Source organism: Cryptomeria japonica, chromosome 10 (assembly GCF_030272615.1).
Source record: "Cryptomeria japonica chromosome 10, Sugi_1.0, whole genome shotgun sequence".
Lineage (NCBI taxonomy): Eukaryota > Viridiplantae > Streptophyta > Pinopsida > Cupressales > Cupressaceae > Cryptomeria > Cryptomeria japonica.
This window is the reverse complement of record NC_081414.1, coordinates 203,953,584-203,977,416: the sequence shown is the minus strand read 5'-3', so window position 1 is coordinate 203,977,416 and position 23,833 is coordinate 203,953,584.

Genomic DNA, 23,833 nt, shown 5'->3' with positions numbered 1-23,833 from the left:
GTCGAAAATGAAACTGGTAAGAAAATCAAATGTCTTAGATTAGATCAAGGAGGAGAATTTACATCTAAGGAATTTAATACATTATGTGAAGTGAATGGAATCAGAAGGCAGCTATCAGCACCTCGGACACCACAGTAGAATGGAGTTGTTGAAAGGAAAAACAAAACTATCTTGGATACAGCCAGAAGTATGTTATCAAAAGAAAACCTACCACATGTATATTGGAGAGAGGCAGTAAGTACAGTGGTCTATACATTCAACAAAGTTCACATCAAAGGTGAAACGGGTAAGACCCCTCATGAACTATGGTTTGGTATTACTCCTACTCTTAAATATTTCAGAATATTTGGAAGCAAATGCTATATCACAAGAGATGAGTATATTGGTAAATTTGATCCTAGAAGTGATGAAGGAATATTTCTTGGATATTCATCTAAGAGCAAGGCATATAGATGTTTTAACAAGAGATAGCAAAAAAAATTTGAGAGTACAAATGTGAAGATTGATGAACAATTCAGAGGAACTTCAAGGTATATACTCTGAACCAGCAACAGAAATTTTGACAAATGAACCTACACTAAATCCACCGGTATAGAATGAAGATCCAGTTACCCCAGTATCATCTGAAAATTCCACACTAACTGAAGAAAAGCAGCAAACAAAGACACCTCGGTATGTAAGACTGAATCATTCTGAAGCTCAAATAATTGGAAACAAGTATAAAGGAGTTATGACAAGAGGAAGATTGGAAAATGAAGAGGTATGTCTTATTTCTCAAATTGAACCATCATCTGTTAATGAGGCATGTGAAGATAAATATTGGATCAAAGCTATGGAAGAAGAATTGGAACAAATTAAGAAAAACAACACTTGGACATTAGTTCCCTGGCCTAAAGATAAAAATGTAATTGGAACCAAATGGGTATTTAGAAATAAACTTAATGAAGATGGTAAGGTTATCAGAAATAAAGCAAGATTAGTGTGTAAGGGATATTCTCAGAAAGAAGGAATTGATTACAATGAAAACTTTGCACCGGTAGCTAGAATTGAGGCAGTTAGATTATTTTTGGCTTTTGCAACACATAAGAACTACAAAGTATATCAAATGGATATTAAATGTGCATTTTTGAATGGAGATCTTGAAGAAGAAGTTTACATTGAACAACCTAATGGATTTTATTTGACAGATAACAAAGATATGGTTTGCAGGTTAAGGAAAGCATTGTATGGTTTGAAATAAGCTCCAAGAGCTTGGTATGCAAGGTTAGATAAGTATCTTTTGAAGATTGGTTTTTCTAAAGGTAATGCAGACAGGTAATTTATATTTTAAAGTGACTAATGATGACATCTTGGTTATAGAAGTTTTTGTTGATGATATAATCTTTGGAGGAGAAGATGGATTATGTAAAGACTTTTCTATTGAGATGCAACAAGAATTTGAAATGTCTATGATTGGAGAAATAAAATTCTTTTTAGGATTGCAGATATCACAGACTGATAAAGGTATATTCTTGAGTCAATCCAAGTACTTAAAAGAGTTGCTAAAGAAATTTGGGATGGATAACTCTAAACCAGTAAGCACACATATGACTACAAATTATCTCTAAGGGATGAATCTACACCTGTTAATTTGACTAGGTACAAATCTATGATAGGAGGTTTACTGTATTTAACACAAACCAGACCTCATATCATGAATGCAGTATGTATTGTTTCAAGATTTCAAAGTAATCCTAGAGAATATCATGAATCAGCAGTAAAAAGGATTTTCTGGTACTTACAAGGCACTTCAGATCTTGGATTATGGTATCCTAGGGATGAAAACTTTGAATTATATGCATATATAGATGCAAATTGGGCAACAGATTTGGACGATAGAAAAAGTACCACTAGCGGAGCATTTTTTCTTGGAAATAGATTGATTTCTTGGTAGAGTAAGAAACAAAGTTGTACATCTCTATCAACAGTAGAATCAGAATATGTTGCAGCAGCAACTAACTGTACATAGGTATTATGGCTATTACTATCTATTGTGATAATACTGCAGCAATTGATATATCTAAGAATCTGGTATTACATTCTAAAACCAAACATGTTTCTATCAAACTGAATTTTCTAAGGGAACATGTTGAAGCAAAGGAGATAAAACTGGTTTATGTGAATACTAAAGAGCAAATTGCAGATATTTTCACTAATCCTTTGCCTAAGGAGACTTTTGAACATCTCAGAGATCGGCTTGGATTCATACCCCCACCGGTAGTGACTTAGATAGTTGATGATTGTCATCGACAGAATTAACAAAGAAATCTTTTTTATTTCCGGCTTTGATGAGGAAGCTACTTCTCAGGGGGAGTAGTTGGTATATTGAATTGGTTGGTATTTTGTATATGAACTTGGTTTTGTTGTAACTTTGGCATTTGATGTCAAAAGGGGAGTGATATCTATGAAAAAATGCATTATCTTTTGGGGAGAGATTGGTATGAAAAACATGTTACTATCAGGGGGAGAGATTGTCGCTTTGGGAGAGTTTACTTATACTCTGGTAATTGTTGGTACTTTGGTATTTGGCATTTCTGTTTTGGCACTTTGATGGTTTTTCCATCTTGTGTTGCCATCAATGCCAAAGGGGAAGATTGTTGGTATTTTGGTATGGTTTTTTCATTGATGTCAACACCTACTAAAACTCTAGCACTTTGGAGATCCAACAAACATTCACCAGCAAGCAAGTGACTTTTGTACAGTCACCAATATATGGTACACCGATAGGATATAATGATCACCGACACTTGGAATGGCATGGAAAACACTTGGTAATGTCAAAGACATCATTTGGACATCTTGTCTTGGAGAATTTGTTATTGGTATATTCATATTTGCATATTTGTTGTTACTGGCAAATAGGTCCAGGTTATGCACCGACAGGTTTATCTTTTCCAGATCAGCACGGCACGCTATGGAGATGATTAATTATTGTTGTAAATGCATTAAGCTAACATGTTGAATTGGTTATTGCATCAGATATTGTATTGTCTGTAAAATGTTTTTATTGTAATATCTTGTAGAGCCGACCTACTAAAATTGGTCTTAGGTTATGGTATAAATGTAAGATCTTATTTGTAAGATCGGATATGGAATGTGAAAAGGAATTGTAAGAAGGTATATGTGAGAGCTATACACGCAGACATCATTTGAAGGTGAAGCTAGGTTTTTATGAAAGCATATCAGAACTACACCGGTACTGAATCCAGCATATGAAGATGTTATTTTGAATAGTACATTCTTATTGGATTTAACCATCCAATTGTAGTCAGTGTGACTCTCATTTGTGATTGAGCAGGGAGCTCTAGGTGCTTGGCCTTTCTGCATGTGCAGACCCCATTTATGTACACTTACTATCTATAGTAGTATCATTTTATTGTGGGTAAGGTTTCCCACCATGGTTTTTCCCCTTACAAGGTTTCCACATACAAATATTGGTGTTATGTGTTGTGAATGATTTTATCTTTTTGTTTCATGCATTAATCCTTACCGGTATTGCAATTAACTGTTAAAACTGTCTACCGGCATATAAGACTAGTTTACCGGTATTAAGTAGTAAATTGGTTAAGTTGTTTTTGGTTTAAAATTGTTTGACAACTGATTCAACCCCCCCCCCCCCTCTCAGTTGTCTCCGGGACCTAAAAAATTTATCAAAATTAATTATGTCCTATTCTTCTAAAATTATTTCAATTCTCAACCTTAGCCAATATTTCCTCCAAATCCTAATTAGTTAATTAATTCCAGTTAATTAACTAATGTCTCAATTCCTACAAATCACCCTCCTAATCCTCATCACTTAGCCTAATTAATTCTAACCTAATCATGATTAACATTTCCTTCAATTTTATATTCCTCCACTCATTCTCTCTCCCCATGTCCCATCCTCCTAACTTGCCCACTTTTACTCTAATCCTTCATCAACCCACCTAACCACTCCCCTTAATCATTCGCACATCCCTAATCACCTTCATTAGGGATGGGTCAACTCTTTTCCATAAATGGCTTTCCCATCTCATCCTCTAACCTAAAATGCTACCCACTTTTTTTCATCCAAGGAATTTGAAATTCCTTTAATCTTCCCATGCCCTATCTTCCCAAGGATTTTTTAATTTCTTTATCTATATTCTCCCCACACATCCTCTTTTTTGAGAATTTGTCCTCTCTCAAGTAGTTTATATTCCTTTCATCTCTTTCCAATGTACTTGAGAAGTGTGGAGAAAATAAATTCCTTTATGACAAACCTCTTGGATCTCCCACTTGTCCTTTCAAATTCTCTTCCACTCACATTCAATCCTAGCCCTCCATTCCTCTTTAATATTGGCCATCCATTTGGGCCCCTCCAATCTATAAATTGGAGTCTCCTCTCTCCTTAAATCATCCATCATATTTATAGTGTTATGATGTCAAGTTGAGCCACAAAATCATCCATAGTACCCTTATCATGCCCAAATATTGTCACTCATAATCCATCATCCACCATCCAATATCATCCTTTTGTTGTATAGTGGAGAGCAATCCACATTCCCTCATCTTAAAGAGGAAATCAAGTGGAGATCTTGGGCGCATACATCCAATTTCCACTCAATCAAGGAGGTGAAGAAAGAAGGTTAAACAAAGTCATTTTGTATGCTTGTATGCTTTTGTTGTGTTTATTTGATATTGCATGCATTTGATTTTGGATAACCTACTTTTCCTCATGCTCAATGATAAGATAGGAAGGCCTAGGAAATGTTCAAAAGCCATCTCTTGTGAGGTGCTTTAGTAGAATGCTGAATTGCATAAAATATTTGACAATGTTGGCCTTACACCCTTTTCCCTTACCATGAAAGGGTGTAAGGACTAGCTAACTTCTAATTTTTGAAATTCCTAGGTGAATATTGAAGTCATGATTCAGAGTTTACATTTCTTTGTGACCCCTGAATTGAATGCCAAAGTGAAGGGCTTGTAATGTGATGATATAAAAATTGTAAAATGGAGTAAAAACAAATATCAAAGGTTCATTAATAGCTTATTTGAGGAGAGAAGGAAGATAGCGTGATTTTGTTGGATATTGTTGAGAAGTTTGTTGGAACAATGTTTTGTCATTGATGTCAACATATTTCTTTATGTGTTCCAATGTTGCAGTCAGATTAATTGAGTTGGTTTGGCTAGTGTGTTGCAGTTGAGTTGTTCCAAATTAAAGGGTTTTGAGATATGTGTTTCTAGTTGATTCAGCAAAAATTTATGTGGTCTGCATGATTATTTGATTGAGTTGTGTGGTCGGTATTGAGGCTGGTTTTTTAGTTGTTCATTGTTGATCAGTGTTCTGGTTTTTTCTCCGTGTTGCAATATTTTGATTTGTGGATTTAGAAGAGTGTTTGGGATGTTCTCATGTGTCCTTAATTCAAATGGTTTGTGATTTGGAGGTCCACAAGTGAATTTTTCAGTTTGTCATTCAGTTCAGTTAGTGTTCTTGAGGTTTGGTATAAAGATGATGATGATGATTCAAGTAAGTGGGGATGTTGTGGTTGTTTCTTTAGTGATTCACATTACTTGTGGATTTTTTTAGATTGTTTTCTATCCATGTTGTTGGTTTTCATTGATCGTTATGTTCGTTGTTGGTGATTTCTCCGGTATGTTTGTGTTATGCGACTTTCTTGGTGACCAGATGATTGTAGCATGTTGTGGATGTTTGTGGCATAATTCTTGGAGGTTTCGTATGTTCAAAGAGTTAATTTGGGTCTAGACTATATCTTATCCAACATTTTTTTGGTATGCATATGTTTTTGTAGCATGTGTGGTTTTATCTTTGTAATATGTGATGTGGTTGAGCTAACCTTGAAAGATAGGTTGATGATTTGTATAAATAAATGTAATAATCATATGAGAGGTGTATCTATCTGGTATTTGTGAATGTGTGTGATCGGATAAGTGTGCAAATAAATGTTTTGATCTTTCAAAAGTGTGAAGAAGTATGGAAGAGAAGACCAGATTGTGTGCTTCACCGTAACTATAACTAGGCATGATGAGATGTTATTCTATCAGTTCATGATCTTCTGGATGTAATATGAATCTTTATGTAAGACAATGAGTCTTCCCCAGGGTTGTATCCCTTTTTGTTGTGTTTGAGCAGTGTGCTCCAGGTAGTGTGCCTAAATGCATGTACATTCCCCATTATAACATTTCATATGCTTCTTGTTGCTAACAACAATGAAGGAAAAATGAGAGTGGGGGTGAATCAGTTTTCACTGAATTAACAAAATTAACCTCAAATACAAATATGAATAACTGCAACAACAACAAAGATAAGAAAATTGATAGCACAACACACAACACCAAACTTTTGACGTGGAAAACCTGGTTAAGAGAAAAACCATGGTGGGAAGCCACCCACAATTAGATGATACTTTGTAGTAGTATGTGTAAATATTACAATGGGGAATGCACATGCATTCAGGCTCACTGCCTAGAAATAACTACTTGAATTACAATAACCCATAAGGCTACAACCCTCAGGGAAGGTTCACTACCTTACAAGGAAGTCTCACTGACTTACAGAATATTCAGACAACAATCCGAATCAAATGAACTGAAAGAATAACATCTACAAATGCCTGATGACAGTTACATTTAAGCATATTTGTCTACTCTGCAACACTCCAATCTCTGCTCAATTACAATGTTGAAGGATGTATTCTCTTATTTTCACCTTTCCTATTCTCTAATAATGTAGATAGTTCATTGATACCAAATTTACATGACTATACCCTCTATATATATCGATCATCAACCTTGACAACAAGGTCGACCAAAGACTCAACTCCCAATTATAAAATTGCATCACACAATACAAAGATCGACCATCAGACCAATATAATGATACACACGACATAACATGGACCTAAACCAAATTCTCAAATGTGCAACACCACCAGAAATCATGCCAAGATCAACTGCAACTCGCTACACCATCAAGAATAACACATAACATGAAGAATATCATTGGTTCAACAAAATCACCAAGAACATGCATAAGGATCAATTCGTACCACCGAAATAAATAGAAAATAATTAGAAAATACCAACAAGAATGTTAGAATCATCTATAACAGTTGTACCAACACCACTTATCAAATCTTCATCGATCAACATCTGAAACTCAAGAACCCTCAAAGAGAAACAACTACCACGAGGAAAGATAAATTGTAGAGCACCAAAATATGATCCATCTAAAATAAAGATACACATGAACATCCCAAAAAACCTCTCAAAAACACAGCTCAAGATCTAATCACACCGAAATATATCGGAGGAAATATCGAACTCTGCAAAGCACTGATCAGAAGAACCAAACTATAAACCGGATCATATGATATGATCAATTAAGCTCCCAGATCACTGAAACCAATACCGAAAGATATATGATACTAGAAATACTCCATATACCAAACCATGATCCCAATAAACCTTTCTACAACCACTGGACCAATAAATCATAGGAATATGTTGACTTCAATGACAACAACATATCCTGGAAGCAGCAATGACCAACAATCTCCCCCTTTGGCATTGATGGCAACATATGAATGTGAAAAACAATCAATGCAAAGAAAGAATACATCTCCAACAAAATCCCCCTAAGATTAAGATCACCAATAGCAGATAAGATAGTTTTTCCCATGCTTTCTCTCCTCCTTTGACATCAATGACAAAGGTTCTCAAAATAGAAAACCAAAATCACCCTCTTAGATAAACAAATCATGATTACAACCAGCTCAAATGAGCCACAAACAGACTACTCCATCAGAGGAGCAACATAAGCTCATCAATCCAAACAAGAAGATAAGACTGTGAAGTCCAACGTATTGATGCAACTCAATGTATCCAGTTCCCATCAAGAAGGGTGGATACCCCTAACTTGTCTCTCAAATAGAAAAATGTATTTGTAGGAAAAGGCTTGGTGAAAATATCAGCAATTTGTTCCTTTGTAGACACATACTCTAACTTCACTTCCTCTTCAGTGACTTTTTATCTCAAGAAATGATACTTGATTGTTACATGTTTAGTCTTTGAATGTTGCATCGAGTTCTTTGAAATATTAATAACATTGGAATTATCACAATATATGACAATAGTTTCATCATAGATAACTCTGATATCCTTCAACATTTGTTTCATCCAAACTACTTGAGTGTAGTTACTAGCAACAGCAATGTATTCATCTTCAGTAGTAGATAGGGAAATTGAGTCTTGTTTCTTACTTACCCATGAAACCAATTTCTTACCCAAAAAAGAATGCACCACCAGAGGTACTCTTCTGATCATCAACATCACCAGCCCAATTAGCATCAGTGTAAGCACATAGCATGAAATCATCATTCCTCAGATACCACAAACCATAATCCATAGTTCCTTTCAAGTATCTGAATATCCTCTTCACAGCAGTGACATGACTCTCTTTCGGATCAGCTTGATATCTGGAATCCATGCACACAACATGCCTAATGTCAGGTGTAGTCTAAGTCGGGTATAGAAGTCCACCAACCATAGATCTGTATAAGGTCCAATTAGCTTTCAGAGATTCGTCATCCTTAGGCAATTTGCAGTCAGTCACTATAGGAGTTCCATCTAGTTTAGAATCTTCTAACTCAAACTTCTTCAGTAATTTCTTCATATATTTAGTTTGAGATATAAAAAGACCTTTTCCAGTTTGTGAAATCTACAAGCCTAAGAAAAAATTCATCTCTCCTATCATAGGCATTTCAAATTGTTTTTACATATCACCGGCAAACTTCAGACTCAAGTCATCATCTCCTCCAAAGACAATGTCCATCAACAAAAAATTCAACAATCAAAATGTTATTATTCTCAATCTTGAAATATAGATTACTATCAGCAGTACCTTTATTAAATCCCAATTTTAGCAAATACTTATCGAATCTATCATACTGGGCTCTAGGGGCTTGTTTCAATCCATAAAGATCTTTCTTCAATTTTCATACCATATCTCCATCATCTGATTATTAAAATCCATCAAGTTGCTCAATGCAGACTTCTTCCTCAAGATCACCATTCAAAAAGGTTGACTTGGCCTCCATCTGATATACCTTGAAATCCTTATAGGAAGCATATGCAATCAATAGTCTAAAGGCTTCAAGTCTAGCTACCGGAGAAAAAGTCTCCTCATAATCAATCCTTTCCTTTTATGAATATCCTTTGCATACCATTCTTGCTTTATTTCTAACAACTTCACCACCTTCATTTAATTTGTTCCTAAATACCCATTTAGTACCAATCACATTCTTGTCTTTAGGTCTAGGCACAAGTTCCCATGTGCTATTCTTTTCTATTTGATTCAATTATTTTTCCATAGCCTTCATCCAATTTTCATCTTTGCAAGCCTCAACAACATCTTCAAGTTCAATTTTAGAAATCAAACATACCTCTTCAGCGGCTAGCCTTCTTATAGTCATCACACCTTTATTTTTATCACCAATGATTTAATTTTCAGAATGATTCAATCTTACATACCTTGGAGTCTTCTGATTATTTTGATTTTTAGGTTTCTTTCCACCTCTTCAATACTAGCAGCAATATCCAGATTAACAGTTTCTACTAGATCATTTTGCTTCAATTCTTCTGTTTGAATTTGAGTTGAAACAACATTTTGATCATCATCATATCCACATGTTTCGATTTCTTTTCCATAGTTCTCATCAACCTCCACATTTTCACTTTCAACTATCTTTCTCAGTCTCTTATTGTAGCACCGGTAGGCTTTTCTCTTTGTTGAATATCCCAAGAAAATTCCTCCATCGCTTCTTGCATCAAACTTTCCTATATCCTCATCTCTCTTAATATAACACTTGCTTCCAAAAAATCTGAAATATCTCACAGTAGGAATATGACCAAACCATAGCTCATAAAGAGTCTTACCAAAATCACCTTTTATATGCACTCAGTTGAATGTGTAAACATCAGTGCTAATAGATTCTCTCCAATAGATCTTTAGAACATTACCTTTAATCAACATAGTCCTTGCAGTATCCAAGATAGTTTTGTTCTACCTTTCAACAACTCCATTCTGTTGTGGGGTTCTAGGAGAAGATAAGTGTCTTATAATCCCATGCTTCTCATAGAAAGATTCTCTCCAATAGATCTTCACAAAATTACCTTTAATCAACATAGTCCTTACAGTATCCAAGATAGTTTTGTTCTTCCTTTCAACAACTCGATTGTGTTGTGGGGTTCTAGGAGAAGATAAGTGTCTTATAATCCCATGCTTCTTGCAGAATGAGTCAAAATCACCAGAACAAAATTCTCCTCCTCTGTCAGATCTCGGACATTTCAACTTCATTCTGGTCTCAGTCTCAACCTTTTCTTTGAATATCTTGAATATATCCAATGCTTCTTATTTTCCCTCAAAAAGGCAACCCACATCATTCTAGAATAATCATCAAGTAGTAACATGAAATATTTGTCACCCTATTGGCAAATGCACACTTCAATGAGAAATTGTAGGTGATTGAAGGTATTGTCATTGCTGGCAACCTTGCAATCCTATGGCACTAGCACCGGCAGACTCTACACCGGCAAATAGTTTACCGGCAATGGCAAAGATGATTATTGGCACCCCAGTCGACAAGATTTTATTTATTGTATTTTGTATTTAATAGTAATATCTTTTTGTAAGCTGACAAGGCGAACTTAATACGACTCATATATAAGTATGAGATCTTGTAGATCATTTAGGATGTGACCCTATTGGCAAATGCACACTCCAATGAGAAATTGTAGGTGATTGAAGGTATTGTCATTGCTGGCAACCTTGCAATCCTATGGCACTAGCACCGGCAGACTCTACACCGGCAAATAGTTTACCGGTAGCGGCAAAGATGATTATTGGCACCCCAGTCGACAAGATTTTATTTATTGTATTTTGTATTTAATAGTAATATATTTTTGTAAGCTAACAAGGCGAACTTAATATGACTCATATATAAGTATGAGATCTTGTAGATCATTTAGGATGTGTGGACATGGTCAGATTATTGCAGAAGTATTATGCGAATATTAAGGCAGATTTTGGAGTAAGGTTTATGGCTATTTTGTGAGCTTAAACCGGTATTGAACTTGGCATAGCAGATGTTGAATCGAAGCAGTACACAATATTGGATTTGTATAATCCATTTTTGTAAGTCAATGAGACTTCCTTTTTTGTAATTAAGCAGTGAGCTTTAGGCAGTTGGTCTTCTTGCATGTGCAGGCCCCTATTGTAAGTAATATTCATTTATTGGCAAGTAAGTGAATATTGTGGGTCACAAATCCCACTGAGGTTTTTCCCACACCGGGTTTCCTCGTTAAAAATATTGTGTTATGGTGTGCTTTCTATGTTTTTCTTGTTGTTCTTATTTACTGCATTAATTCTGGTTTACCGGTACACTATTTTGGAATGCAATTTACTTAATAAGTTCAGAAAATCCATTAACCTATTAGATACTGATTCACCCCCCCCCCACTCTTAGTATCTTTGGGAATCCTAACAATTGGTATCAGAGTCTTGTCCTCTTTTTTCAAAAGCCTGGCAGCTTGAGGAAGATTCTGACACCGGTACAGATGGAAAACTTGAGAAAGTAATTGGAAACAACTCTTGTATATTATGATGCAGAAAAGTTGAAGAATATCAAACTTGAAGATGATCTGAAGGCTGCACAGGAAATCATTCAAGGACTTCAGGAGAATCTTACTATTGCTAGAAGCAAAAGAAGAGAACTTCGTGAGAAGATACAGAGTGATGATGATGATGAAAAAGAAACTCTTACAGATCTAGTAAGCAAGTTGAAGGAAGAAAACATGACCTTGAGGAATGAGATGCAAGATATGACTATGAGATTTTGTAGACATTGAAGATAGAAAGAAGAATGAAGATGACTTGACTAGGAGAATCAATGATGCTAGAAATGAAATTTCAAGCCTCAGTCATGAAAATGATATTTTAAAGATAGATCTGATTCATTTGGAACATGGTAAAACTGAACTCATGAGACAGAAAGATTTCTTGGAAAATGAGTTGGCTACTACAAATCAACATAAGGAGAAATTCAAGAAAAGTTCAGAAGAACTTGATGACATGTTGAAAAATCATAAACTTAATGGAGATACTAATGGTCTTGGCTTTGAAGTTGGTGAAAGCTCTGCTACTGCAAACAATCATGATCACAGTAAATTGTAAGACAGCCTAATGCCTAAAAATTTAATGGGAAATGCTTTAACTATAACAAGTATGGTCATAGAGAAAATTAGTGTAGAGCTAGAAACTATCAGAACACTATTGCACCCATCGGGGAGTGTACTAAATGCAACAAAATTGGTCATAATTCAGAAAATTGCAGAATAAATGTAAGATGTTATGTTTGTGGAAGATTTGGACACTTATCTAATCAATGCAGAACACATACAAGCATAGGATATGGAAAATCTATTCAAAAAAATAATGTGACTTGTTATGCTTGTAACAAGATTAGACATATTGCAAAATTTTGTAGAAGTAAGGTATCATCGGCAAATAACAAAGGACCTAGTTTGAAAGGTAAAGAAAAGGTTGATGAGGTAAAGAAAGAATACAAAATAATGGATTAGAAAGACAGATCAAAATGTTGATGAGGCTATTCCTTCACTGGTAGAACAGAGTATCACTCCACCAGCAGGAGATTCTTCATCTAACTTAAAAGAAATCCCTTCGGGGCATGGCAACAAATTGAAAACATGCTAGTTTACCCTCGGTTGATGGTAAGAAGATGAAATGCTTCTTTACTAGCAGATGAGTTAAGTTTTCACTTAACAGGTAGGCATTTATTATGGTAGTTGAAGGAAATGACATTATAAAGCAAGTGTTTTTCACCCTTTTTCACTCACTGAGCATTCAAATTCCCTAAGAGCGCAAAAAACCCGAATTCATTGCAAACCCTACTGTAATTGAAGTGGTTAAATTCCCTAGGCCCATATTTAAAATTATTCCCGAAGTTGTGAAGCAAGATGATACCCTAGGAGCATTTTCTAAAATACCCAAAGGAGTTGCTTATGCTGAAGACCCTAGGATTTACATACATTGTCATATTGAAGAACTTGGTGCTGATGAGATTATGAACATGTATAGGACTGTAATTTGTGATGAAAATGGTAATCTGAAACTCGAACACAAGATAATTGAAACCCTAGGTTTTGTGGAGATACTTAGCATTCCTGATTTTCTCAAGGAAGTTATAAGGATTGTATTGAGTAGAGTTCATGGGGAGTTCTTTTGGCTAGATTCCATCCATAAAATTACAAAAGAAGGAGTTAGGGCAGTGACTAGCTTACCTTCCACTGGTAGCAGACCAGAAAAAGGAAAGAAGGTCTCTAATGATACTGTGATGACCCTAACCAGTGCAACACATGATAGCAGATCCTTGAGAGTCAATGATGTGAAGGATATTAATGTCAGATTCATTAGCATGATTCTAGGATACAAAAATACACATGCTAACAGATTAAACTTTGTTTCCAGTTTATGTATCAAAAGTGCTTATGACATGGTAAACATTAATGCAAAAATTGGCATATGTGAATGGTTGAAGGATGAACTAATTGACAATTTGAAGAAAGTTAAAGGAGAAAAGAAAGGCACATTTAGATTTGGTAACTTACTTGTATGTCTATTGCTATACATCACTAAGGAAGTTCCCGATATAGGTAGAAAAGAATTTGGTTTTGATATACCGGTAGGCAAACAACTTTTGGATATCTTTAACATGGGAGATGACAAGGAAAAGAACATAATTGAACACTTTCAGGCATTAAAGGCAAGAATGGAGACTAGGGAAAGACTATCTCAGACCATAGTTGCCAAATACCAAAAGGAGATATGTTTTGTTATAAAGAAGGATGAAATTTGGATTGAGGTAGTGGATCCTAGAACAATTTGGGTAGCTGAAATGGGTTATGAGGCAGATGAAAACATAATATAGACATATGTTAAAGCCCTCCTTGAAGCCCCTAGAGAACCAGCAGAAGAAGTATTTGGAAATTCTAAAACCATTGAAAGAAGAGTACAAACCATGAAACAAAGGAAGAGAAGAGAACAATCAATCAGAAAAGAACTAAATAGGCAAAAGAAATCAAGGAAGACTTGTTGAAAAAGACTGGTATCAAGGAAAGTGACTTGGAAGGGTTAAAATTGGAAACACATCTTTCATCGATTGGTACCTCCTCTGACAGTGAAATACCGACAAAGTTTCAGAGAGTAGAAAGAAAAAGGAAACCTTCACCGGTACCCGCTCCTACACCAAAGAGAACAAGATGGAAACAATAGGCAGTAAGGTCTCCGGCAAAGAAAATAACACCCAAGAAGAAGAAGGAAAAACAAGTTATTCCTCCTTTAGAAAATATTTTGAATGAAACTACTGAAGATGGAAACTTGTCAAATGTTATCAAGTTGTATGGCACTTTTACAAATGAAGAAAAAGAAAGCATAGAAAACACTGTTATTCTACACTTAGACATTTACAAGAAATTTTTGATAGAAGTTGTAGATGACTTACCAAGTGACTTGTATAGAAGATTAGATGCAAAAAGGTTAGCAATTGTGGAATTATACAAGAAGATTAAGGTAGAAAAATTACTTTCAATTCACCCAATGAAATCAGCAGAAGAAATTGATGAACTGATAAGTGAGGCTAATAGGACTGTATTCTCCACTGGTCACTGGCATGTAGCTTTAATGGCTGGCAGAGTGAATGAGATCACTGAAGAAATAGCAGACAAATGGGATATCTTCTTTGTAGAGAAGGAAAATCAAGAAGAACTTAAATGACCAAAGACATTCAGAGTTTATCAAAAGGAAAAAGATAAAGGTAAAGGCAAGGTAGGTGGTCCTCTGAGCATAAAAGTAACAGATAACTTGCCCCCACCTCCTTCTGATACTCCACCAGTTGAGACTATTGATACACCACTGGTAACTGATAATATTGAGAGTATGGAGACAATACATGAAGACGTCAATCCTGATTCAGAGGTGTTATATACAATGAATATTGATACACGAGAAGTAAACATTGTGGTTGATAAGGAAACCACTGAGAAGAAAGATGTGGCAACTGAGCCACCGACTGAGGACATTGTTGTAGAAACACATGTTGAGGATACAATTGGAAATGTTGAGATTGGGATTGAAACACACACTGAACAATCTGTTGATCCCCTAGATACTAGAAACACAAATACCATTGATATACACATTGAGAAACCTACTGAGTTAGAAAAACTAGAAATGGACAGTTCAAAGGTACATACAGAGAAACCGGTAGATAACACTGAGACACAATCAGAGAAACCGGTAATGGAAAGCGCAAAGAAACTGACTAAGGTACATTCTAAGAAACATGAGGAGAAAAAGGTTGAGACAAAGACAGTGCCACCGGAAACAGCTAAGAAACCCAAACCTTTTCTAGTTGAGATGCAGAATCAAACTGACCTACCAAAGGACAACTCAAGCAAAGAGGTTACTCACACTGGTAGATTGCAAATTGTTAAGGCAGTTGGATAGTCATCTGGTTCCTCCTTAACAGAATTCAGACCAACAAATGTAATAGAGGTATTACTGGATTCCATCAAGAAAATCACAGAGTATAATGCACAAGCATATAAGGCTATTGATGACACAATTCCTTTATTGAAATTGATAGCACCCAAGTGCAATGTGGAAAATAAAGATTCTTTGAGCTAATTAGACACATTGTCTAAGTACATAACTGACAACCTACTAACAGTTGATTAAATTAATGGGGAGACTTTCAGTGAGAAAATGAATAAAGAGAAAGAAAAATTCTTTGAAGAGTCAATAAATAGATGTAAGGAACACATTGATACATTATTACCGGCACTAGGAAAAACAATAATGGACTTTAAGAAGTTGTACAGGGATTCATGCAAGACAAACATTTTGACAAAGGATATATATAAACAGATCAGAAGAGCACAAAAGGAAATAAATGATATTGTTGATAATCTCATCGGTTTATTAGAACCCATATCGGTAATTTGAAGAGAAAATTAAAAATTTTGAAAAAGATAAGGAGAGATTAAAATTTAAGGCTAAGGAACTAAAATGTAGATTAGGTCTGAAACTAGACATCCTCATCTCCTTGAGAAAACAGATATCAAAGGCCTTGTTCCAGGACTTAAGACACCAGAAGAGAAAATGCACATACTCACCGGTACCATCCAGAGGACAAAAGAAGCATTAAAGGATAGTGAAAGGTTCACTAACAGCTTAAATTTTGCACTAGTAGATCCATATCAGGTAGTAACCCACCGGTTACAAGGATCCAACTGAGAACTACACTCAGTTGACATTTTTTTGACAACCTTTGTCATTGATGTCAAAGGGGGAGTAGTAGGAATGAGAAAAATAATGGACAGAAGAGATCATCTGCTCAGGGGGAGCACACAGTTTTGATAAGACAGTTTTGGTAAGATTTTTGAACAACACATTTTGGATACAATTTTGACTTTTTCTCATGAGTGTTGCCATCAATGCCAAAGGGGAAGATTGTTGGAAAATACACACTCCAATGAGAAATTGTAGGTGATTGAAGGTATTGTCATTGATGGCAACCTTTCAATCCTATGGCACCGGCACTGGCAGACTCTACACCGGTAGATAGTTTACCGGCACCCCAGCCGACAGGATTTTGTTTATTGCATTTTGTATTTAATTATAATATCTTTTTGTAAGCTGACAAGGTGAATTGTAATAGGACTCATATATAAGTATGAGATCTTGTAGATCATTTAGGATGTGTGGACATGGTCAGATTATTGCAGAAGTATTATGCGAATATTAAGGCAGATTTTGGAGTAAGGTTTATGGTTATTTTGTGAGCTTAAACTGGTACTGAACCTGGCATAGCAGATGCTGAATTGAAGCAGTACATGATATTGGATTTGTATAATCCATTTTTGTAAGTCAGTGAGACTTCCCTTTTTGTAATTAAGCAGTGAGCTTTAGGCAATTGGCCTTCCTGCATGTGTAGGCCCCTATTGTAAGTAATATTGATTTATTGGCCAGTAAGTGAATATTGTGGGTCACAAATCCCACCAAGGTTTTTCCCACGCCAAGTTTCCTCATTAAAAATATTGTGTTATGGTGTGCTTTCTATGTTGTTCTTATTATTCTTATTTACTGCATTAATTCTGGTTTACCGGTACACTGTTTTGGAATGCAATTTACTTAATAAGTTCAGAAAATCCATTAACTGGTTAGATATTGATTCACACCCCCCCCCCTCTCAGTATATTTGGGAATCCTAACACACCCTATATACTTCTTATAATTTTAGGTCCACATAGGTTAGTATGCACAAGTATAGCAATCCATCAGATGTATATTGCTTACTCTTAAAAGAAATTCTTGTTTGCTTTCCCATTTGACATTCCTTACATACCATATTAGCATCCTTGGAGCAATATCATAGTTCCTACAGGGTGGTGAAGATGGGGTCGGTCCATGGAAAGACTTTTCCTTCTGCCCTAGTTTTTGGGCTCAAAAGGGTTGAAGGGAGATAGCACATCAAGTTGTTCGCAAGGGCCAACTTGATCCTCTTCCCCAAGGATCCTAGAAGAAGGATCCCTAGGAGAGTCGCTAACTCCAACTATGGGACATGTACAATTGATACTAGATCTAACCAACTACCCACCCTACCTTCTCTACGTTCTTGACTATCTAAAAGATTGTAGTCGCAGTTAAAAGCTGAGTACTCTACCATTGAGTTAGCGACCCTTATTTGGAGAGATACAGTCGAAGTGGAATATGTAGTTACTTTAATCAATATTTTAATAATCATTCTAATTGAACAACAAAAATAGAACCTTTAAAAAAAGAACATGACACATTCTCCTATGCCACAACCAACTTTCATCAATCTGAGAGATCAAGCAACTTTTCTCACCGGCATTCAAATGAAAGATATTACCTTCAGTCTTAGTTCCTGATGAAATCTCTATACCAGAGGCATTTAGAATCTAGTATTTTCCATTCTTGAATTGAAAATCATAACCTTTATCAACCATCTATCCAACACTTAACATAATATGCTTAAAACCTTCAATATACAAGACATCATTAGTGTTATGCTTACCATCAAAGGAAATAGAACCTCTACCATGGATCACACAAGCTTTGCCATCTCCAAATCTTACTATTCCATCATCATACCTCACCATATTCACAAATTTTCTTTTATCGCTAGTCATATAATGTTAACAACCATTTTTAATCACCCATTCATCTTTCTCTTCAACTTTAGAAGCTAAAGCTTTCTCCTCAATAATGCAGCTTGTGGAATCAACGAGTACCAGTCCATCTTCTTTAATAGCAATAAACACAATTTCATCTCCTTCTAATTCTTCATCTATAACACATTCATCAGTAACATAATAATAGTGGGTGAATTCACAAAGCTGGTTCCCACTTTTGCCAACGAAGGAATTTGGCGAAAGTGGGAACTTCAATTTTCTAGGTGTTCGAGCGAAATAGTGGTATTCGCTCGAACTACCCCTGGGAGTTCGAGCGAACAACGTTGTGGACCTGGGTTCGCTCGAACTACGGGTGACTTTATACAGGCCAAAATCAAGCCTATTGGTTCGAGCGAATGGGGGTTCGCTCGAACCATAATGGATTCGATCGAACCCCATTCGCTCGAAGTACTGTTCATTCGAACCCTCTAATTTGAGATTTCTCCCAAAAAAATTTAGAATTCTGAAGAATTAATGACTTCGGAGCTCTGGTTCAAAGCATGAATGAAATAATCTTGATAACCCAAAAATATTAGATTGTAGTACTTGGAGAAAGCTTTCCAACGAGTATAATTTTGTTATATTTTGAATTTATTATGTTCTTGTTTTTTTAATTTTATGGAAAATTGGTTTTTCATCGAACATGAACTTCTCTATTCAACGCATTGGGAAAAATAAGAAACTAATTCAAAAAAATTCAAAAAAATATCTATGCCCCTGGTATTGATGTCTTCTTTCTAACAAAAAAAAAACAAAATTGAATTTCGATTTATATAGAACAAGTTATGTGTTCAAACGTAAACCTATGTCTAAATTATGACTAGTCGGACTTCAAAACTTTATAAAATGAAAAATATTGAACATATCACTATAAAACCAAATGCAAGCCCTGGATATTGATGTTATAAACCAAAATTCTAAAGAATTGAGTTTTTATCATCTATAGGAAAAAAGTTATACATTTCAGGAGGCACCTCACTCTTAAAAAATGTAGTTTGTTGTAAAAAACTACTTTTTGAGGGAGATGGAAATTTTTTTAAAAAATCCATCAAAAAAATTTGAAAAAAATGTATATAGAATGTACAAACAAAATGCTAGAAATCACTAATTTACATCATCTTCAAATTTTTTATAGTTTAAAATTTATAGTTCTCGGAAGTTGAAGATTATTTTAAAAATGTACATCTCAGTGTCAAAAGTGGCAAAAAAGTGGGAACCATTATTGTGAGTTCACCCTAGTTCTTCTGATGTTTATACTTCTGGTTAGATTTGTAATGTAGTGTCCACCCTTGATTTGACTTATTTTGACTAGAGTTGACTTTTATATTATTCTTGATAGACTTATCTAGACTATATTTTGATGATTTGGATGATGATTACTCATGTGCTTCAATGACTTATGATTGATGTTAGAAACTATTGGATATATGCTATTTTGATTATCTATATGGATGTTCGTACTATCATGATTGATCATGTGATTTGATGATATATGTACTCGATGGATTTTATATGCTCACTATGTGATGGATTATTGATAGATTAGATTTATCATGGTTTTGATGACAATTATGATTATACTAACCCTACTTCATGATTACATATGATGAGATATTTACGAGATGTGTTTGACTATTGTTTGATTGTCTTCATGATAGATATGATTCCACATCACTCATTGTGAGTGGGATGTGTCGTGCGATTCTCTATCACTTGTTTGTTCTATATATGTATATGTATATGTTGTATTGTCATTTTGTGGTTGCAGGATTTTGCAGGTACCAGACATCGACTCCACCTAGCTTCATAGATCTGAGCGTGTCTTTAGTTCCAATGGTTTATGTGGTTTGGAGATGGCATGAGTTCCCCTCACATACTCTAGGTCTAAGTTGTTCACCGTGAGTAGTCAGCGTCTTGGCATAATTCATCGTGTCAGTTAGTAAACTTGGTCTTTTGGTATTGTGAGTTCAGTTTATGCTAGTTGATGTACTTGATTTTGTTAGAGTAATTATGTGGCTCTTGATGTGTAGTTTTATATTTGGTAATGTTTATTTTAATGTATTTAATTTTTAAGTTTTGAATATTTAATTATTTGGTATTTATATTTATTTGGTAATTAACGTTTATTGATTTTATGATTATTTAATATTTGATAATCTTTATTGTTGTTTAATATTTATTTTGTATTTATGATTTAATCTTTAATGGTATTTGATTATTTAATTATTTATTTGATATCTTACATTTATTTGGTTTTTTAATTTATTTTATTAGCTTTTGGTTTATTTGATTTTATTTCCCATTTGGATTATTTATTTACAGCCTATATTTATTTAATAGTTTGACTTTTATTCCTAAGTGGGGTGTATGAACACATTAAAATAAATAAAATTAAAACATTCCCACTTAGCTGGATAAGTATATTTTATTTTAGTTTACCTACCCTTCACTCTCATTGGTTAAATTCAAAATGGGTAAATAAATTATATTGTATGGCGGGTTGGTAAACTATATTCTAAAATGGAATATTTTGATTGGATGAGATTAAGGCTAAGGTTTTGGATTATTGTTGCTTTTTATTTTCATTCCCGTGAGGTTTTTCGGGTTGGTTGGCTCTTCTCTATAAATTTGTCCAGCAAGTTTTCTTCTTGATTTTGGATTTCCCCTCTATCTGGTGGTGGCGGAGGACCCATAACCCCACCACTCGATGCCTGTCTCCTCCGGCTCCCTCCCGTAGCTGTCGCTGTACGTGATGGTCTATGGAAGCTCCTCGCCCGCTGATCTGTTGGCACTGCACCATAGTAGAGGTCTCTCCAGTAGGCTATCTCCTCCCCTGCCCGTAGGACATAAGCATATCCTGCCCCTGTATCCTCCGTTGCCTGCCTCCTGGCCCTCAGTGCTATCTCAGCCTCTATATAGCGCTGGATAGCCTGATCCCACTCTCGCTCAGTATCTTTGAGCCTCGTCTTGAGTCGATCCCTCTCCCTCTCCCTCTCCAACTACTAGATCTCATCTACCTGGCCCTGGAAGATCTCCCTCAGCTCTAGCAGCTCATCATACACTGGGTCAGCCCCCTTTGCCTCTGCCTGTGGCTCCCCCTCTACGGGTGCCTGCCCCTGTGCCTGTACCTGTACCTGTACTGGTGCCTGTACTGGTACCTATCTCTATCCCTGTCCCTGTATCTGTACCTGCCTGGGACCCTGTGTTGCTGGCACCTGTAAAGGCAATCCACCGTGACCCCTCACCACCTGAGCCTGCCTCTCCTCTCCACCCTCCCTCCGAGGTGCAACCCGCCTCTCTCCAACTACTCCCCTCCTCCTCTATCGGCCTCTGCCCCCATCACCTCCACCATCATCATCATCTCCACCCCCATCTCCCTCCAGTGGCTCTCCTGGATCCGTCAACCGTGGGAACGGATGCTCTGCCCAGTAGGCTGTGTACTCGGCATCCATGCTGACGTCCTCGATCACTGGCCACATGTCCCAGGGTAGGGGCATCATCTCTACCAGCTGTGTCACTGCCTGATCTCTAACTGTACGGGCATACATGCCTGAGCCCCGGGGCATCCTCTGAATCCGGCCAAACTGTCAGCCAACCCTGTCCACCAGCTGTCTCTCTAGCACATAGGGTGTCTGCCCAATCAAGTACCTGCTCCAGAAGGTGTAGGGCAGCTCAACTATGTCATCCTCCCACTGCTCGCAGCCCAGATATGGTCTCCATATGACCACATCAATATCGTATATCAGCCGCTGCCAATACTCTAGCCTGCCAATCCGTGGCTGTGATGTGATCATATCATACAGATGAACAAAGCTGCATCCATGACCCCTGCCCCTGAAGTGTATCGATCGGGTAACCGACAGATGCTCATAGGCCCATACCTATAGCAATGTCACTCCGTAGCCCAATCCTACAGATCCATGGTATACAAACTGATGAAGCTCATAATACAAATGGGCCAGCACACACGCTTAGTATCTCTGAGCCTCGTCCTGAGCCGATCCCTCTCCCTCTCCAACTCCTAGGGCAACTCTATGCTTATATCATTCCCATCCTGGGGCAACTCTGTATCAGTTCATATTATCTTCTTTGAAACAACGCGACAAGCCGCATTGTCTCAAAGAGGGGCAAAATGTAGACACCCAAAATTGTCCAGTCTAATTAAATAAATATTTATTTATTTAATTATCTAAGTTTAATTCTTCTATTAATTAAATAAATCTTTATTTATTTAATTAATTCATTTATCCTCTTCTAGCCTTATTTCTATTTAAATAAATACATTTATTTATTTAAATTATCCTTTTCTTAAATTAAATAAATATTTTATTTATTTAATTATCCCACTTCCTCTATTAATTAAATAAATATTTATTTATTTAATTAATTAATTAACCTTTTCTACCCATGACACATGTCATTCATCTCTTAATTCATACACTACCTACCCCTTTCATTATTTTATTATTTCTTTTACCTACCCTCTAATCATAGCCGACCTCCTTTTACACCTCTCAATCTTATCCCTCCATTTCATATTGTGTCTTCTTTATAAGGAGATGCTTTCTTCATTATCAAACCCTAATGAGCTAATCATTCATGCTAATCAATTTATGCAATTGACTACATTACGATCCCACTTGCAACCACATTCTGTTCTTTGTTGAGCTCTTGTGCATATAAAATCTGAGAGCAAATATATCAAGCAAGATCAATGGAGATAGGAAGAATGGAGATCAAAACCCTATTGGACATGTGATGGTATAATCTTTGTGATTTCATTTGATTTGCATTGTCTTAAGTAATCTTCATATGTTATGGTGGATCTTTGTTGTTGTTAGGCTAGAGTTTTGTGGTTGGATTCATTTAGCCTTTCAATATTGTTATTATTGTTATCCATTTTCACCATATACATTTTGGCACGCCCGGTGGGACTCTTGTCCCTTTTTGCATTTAACATCTTGTTGCAGATTTTGTATTTTGAAGTTGCAAATCTGACGTTTTCAGCAACATTTTGATATTTCTGCGTCTGCATACTTTCAGATCGCGTTTTTGATTTTTGGGCGCGTCTGTGACATCTGGAATCGCATCTGTGTTATTGGCAATATTTCATTTTGCAGGTTCCAGAAAAGCGCGTTTGTGTTCTCAAGTTGTGCCTGTGATGTTTTTAGCCGCGTCTATGTCCAGGAAGCGCGTCTGAGTTCTGTAGTCGCGTCTGTGCATCATAGAACCGCGTCTGTGTGGAGGGTAACCGCATCTGTGTTCACCAATTTCAAATTTTGGGTTTTTATTGATTCAGTTTTCAGATTTTGCATTTAGGGTTTCAGATCTGGTTTATTTTGAGCTAACATTTTCAGATCTAGCTAACAAAACTGGTGCAGCTTGTCTTGAAGGCTAAATCGTTTGGTTGAAGGCCCCTATTTTCACAAAGTTTTTTGGGTTTAAAATTTACCTAACTTGTGTGCTTGCAAGAAGGGGTGAT